Source organism: Elephas maximus, chromosome 10, assembly GCF_024166365.1.
Source record: "Elephas maximus indicus isolate mEleMax1 chromosome 10, mEleMax1 primary haplotype, whole genome shotgun sequence".
In the NCBI taxonomy this organism is placed as follows: domain Eukaryota; kingdom Metazoa; phylum Chordata; class Mammalia; order Proboscidea; family Elephantidae; genus Elephas; species Elephas maximus.
Window position 1 is genome coordinate 29,711,539 of NC_064828.1, and position 3,816 is coordinate 29,715,354.

General features: G+C 40.5%; 1 pseudogene; it reads left to right on the top strand.

Moving 5' to 3' along the window:
- Positions 1–1,476: 1,476 nt before the first annotated feature.
- Positions 1,477–2,403, top strand: LOC126083603 (olfactory receptor 4K15-like; annotated as a pseudogene).
- Positions 2,404–3,816: the final 1,413 nt, after the last annotated feature.

Here is a 3,816-nt window from a genome sequence, read left to right on the forward strand (position 1 = left end):
AGCTCATATTCACCCTATAGAATAGAGTGAAACTGACCCATAGAGTTTCCTAGTCTGTAATCTTTGTGAAAACAGCCAAGTCTTTTCTCTTTCAGAACAGCTAGTGAGTTTGAATTTCCAACATCTCTGTTAGCAGCTGAGTGCTTAACCACTGCACCAACAGAGCTCTTCATTAAAAAGATTATACACACTCATTGCAGAAAAAAAAACCTCAGTAAATACAGAAATGTATACAGAATAAAATGATTCTTACCCAGAGATAACTACTGTTAACACTGCCATAGGCCTGTGCAAGGTTTTCTATATGCACATTGTTGAAGCAGTTAAAAGAGATCTCTACCAGATGATTTTAGCAAATAAATTTCATATTCCTATAGTACTTTTCTTTCATTCCAGGTAAAGAAACAGAGTTTTGTACCATTAAGAATGTTTACTTTGTCTGACTGCAGGTTTCACTAACTGTCTGGAAAAAGGGGCCTGATGACCTTGGAATCCTAAAATGGAGCAGGGGCAAGGGGAGAAATTAACTGACTTTTTGTGAATGAAGGAAAGTAGAGACAGAAGTAACTAAAGATAGACTTTACCATTTGACTATTTTGACCAAGGTGAGAAAACATCTTTGTTGATGGTGTTAGCTGATGAGTCAGTTCCGACTCATGGTGACCCCATGTGTGCAGAGTAGAACTGATCCGTGGCGTTTTCAAGGTTGTGACTCTTTGGAAGCAACATGGAAATGTTTTCATCATTGATGGAAATAAGGCCTACTACCTAATATCTATGGGCCCGGCACTATTCTAAATATTTCACCTTTTATAACTCTTCGTTTTTATTAAAAAAAAAAAAAATTATGAGGTATATATCATTATTCTTCCAGTTTACAGATGCAAAAACTGAGCCACAAAGAAGTTAATTAACTTGCCCAAGGTCATACTGCTAGGAATTATGAGAGATAAAATTTGAAATCTGTCACTTTAACTCTAGCACTTCATTGTCCTATTTATTAGGAATTTTACAGTGGTGAAGGTGAGGTGTAAAAATTGTGTTTTTTAGAATAGAGCTGCATACATAATCACTGCAAAAGAAATGATTGCAGACAATGTGTATTTGCATGCTAATGAGGATTAAAAGGAGCCCTGGTGACATAATGATGAAGCACTCAGCTGGTAACTGAAACTTTGGTGACTTGGACCCACCAGCGGCTCCATGGGCAAAAGACCTCACGCTCTACTCCTATGAAGATTACAGTCTAGGAAACCTTATGGCGCAGTTCTACTCTGTTCTACAGGGTCCACTGAGCCTGAATCTCCTCAACAGCATACAACAACAAAGTGAGGGTCTGTAGCACATAGGTGTATAGAGTGAGATTTCACGCCAGGCTTGGCTTTGCTCCCTTACTCCCACAATCCAATGATATTATTTGCATTTCAATGTCACTTTTCAGGAAATTTACTGATCTGATCTCAGGAACTTGAAACCATGGACCAAGGAAATAACTCAAGAGTGACTTAATTTGTGTTGCACAGTCTTTCAGGTCCTCAAGAGCTACAACTTATCTATTTTGCATTTTTCACACTCTTCTATTCATCCGTTGTGCTGGGAAACCTCCTTATTGTGCTCACGGTCCTCTCTGAACCTGCTCTACACACACCCATGTACTTCCTGCTCAGCAACCTCTCCTTCATCGATGTGTGTCTATCCACCTTTGCCACTCCCAAAATGATTGTTGACTTCCTCAAGGAGCACAGGACCATCTCCTTTGAGGGCTGCATGGCTCAGGTATTCTTTCATCACGTATTTGCTGGTGGTGAAATGATGCTCCTTGTGGCCATGGCATATGACAGATATGTAGCCATATGTCGACCCCTGCACTATGCAGCCATCATGAGTATACACAAGTGTACAGTCCTTGTTGTGGGCTCCTGGCTCATTGGGGTCCTACACTCGGTAAGCCAGTTGGTCTTCATAGTAAACCTTCCATTCTGTGGTCCAAATCAAGTGGACAGCTTTTTCTGTGACCTCCCCTTGGTTATCAAACTTGCCTGCACTAATACCTATATCCTTGAGATATTAATGATTTCAGACAGTGATGTAATGGCTATGAGCTCTTTTGTGCTCTTGCTCATCTCCTACACACTCATCCTGATCACTGTGAGACGCCGATCCTCAGTGGGTATGGCCAAGGCCCGGGCCACCCTGACTGCCCATGTCACTGTAGTGACCCTCTTCTTTGGGCCCTGCATCTTCATCTATGCCTGGCCTTTCAGCAACTTCCTAGTAAATAAGGTCCTGTCAATATTCTATACGGTTTTCATCCCGCTCTTAAACCCTTTGATCTACACATTAAGAAATAAGGAGGTAGTATCAGCAATGCAGAAACTGAGTAGGCAACAAGTGAGTTTCTAACAGTTTCTTAGCTTTCGCTTGTGATAATGACAACCGTAATAAAGGGACTCAGTTATATCCTTTCCTATTAAAACTGTATTTGAACTAAGAAATTAAAAAGATGTAGATAACTTCTTGTATTTGTTGTTGTTTTTAAGTGCCGTCAAGTCAGCTCCGGCTCATGGTGACCCTGTGTAGCACAGAATGAAACATTGCACCATCCTTACAATTGTTGTTATGCTTGAGCCCATTGTTGCAGCCACTGTGTCAGTCACTGATCCTCCTGACAACATGTTCAACGTATGTGAAATGCAGTCTCACCATCCTTGCTTCTATGGAGCATTCTGGTTGAACTTCCTCCAAGACACATTTGTTCAGTCTTTTGGCAGTCCATGGTATATTCAATATTCTTCGCCAACACAATTCAATTGTGTCAGTCCTTCTTTGGTATTCCATATTCATTGTCCAGGTTTCACATGCACATGATGCAATTGAAAATACCATGGCTTGGGTCAGGTGCACCATAGTCTTCAAGGTGACATCTTTGCTTTTCGGCACTTTAAAGAGGTCCTTTGCAGAAGATTTGCCCAATGCAATGCGTCTTTGGTTCCTTGGCTGCTGTTTCCATAGGAGTTGATTGTGGATCCAAGCAAAGTGAAATCCTTGACAACCTCAGTCTTTTCTCTGTTTATCATGATGTTGCTTAATGGTCCAGTTGTGAGGATTTGTGTTTTCTTTATGTTGAAGTGTAATCCATACTGAAGGCTGTGTGCTTTGATCTTCATCAGTAAATGCTTCAAGTCCTCTTCACTTTCAGCAAGCAAGGCTGTGTCATCTGCATAACGCAGGCTGTTAATGAGTCTTCCTCCAATCCTGATGCCATGTTAGTCTTCATATAGTCCAGCTTCTCAGATTATTTGCTCAGCATACAGATTGAATAGGTATGGTGAAAGGATACAACCACGACACACACTTTTTCTGACTTTAAACCACTCAGTATTCCCTTTTTCTGTCCAAACAAACGCCTCTTGATCTATGTACAGGTTCCTCATGAGCACAAATAAGTGTTCTGGAATTCCCATTCTTAGCAATGTTATCCATAATTTATTTTGATCCACACAGTCGAACGCCTTTGCTTAGTCAATAAAACACAGGTAAACATTCTTAGTATTCTCTGCTTTCAGCCAGGATTCATCTGACATCAGCATTGATATCCCTGGTTGCACATAATCTTTTGAATCTGGTCTGAATTTCTTGCAGTTCCCTGTCAATATACTGCTGCAACTGCTTTTCAGTGATCTTCAGCAAAATTTTGCTTATGTGTTATATTAATGATATTGTTTGATAATTTACGCATTAGGTTGGATCACCTTTCTTGGGAATAGGCATAAATATGAATCTCTTCCAGTCAATTGGCTGGTTAGCTGTCTCCCA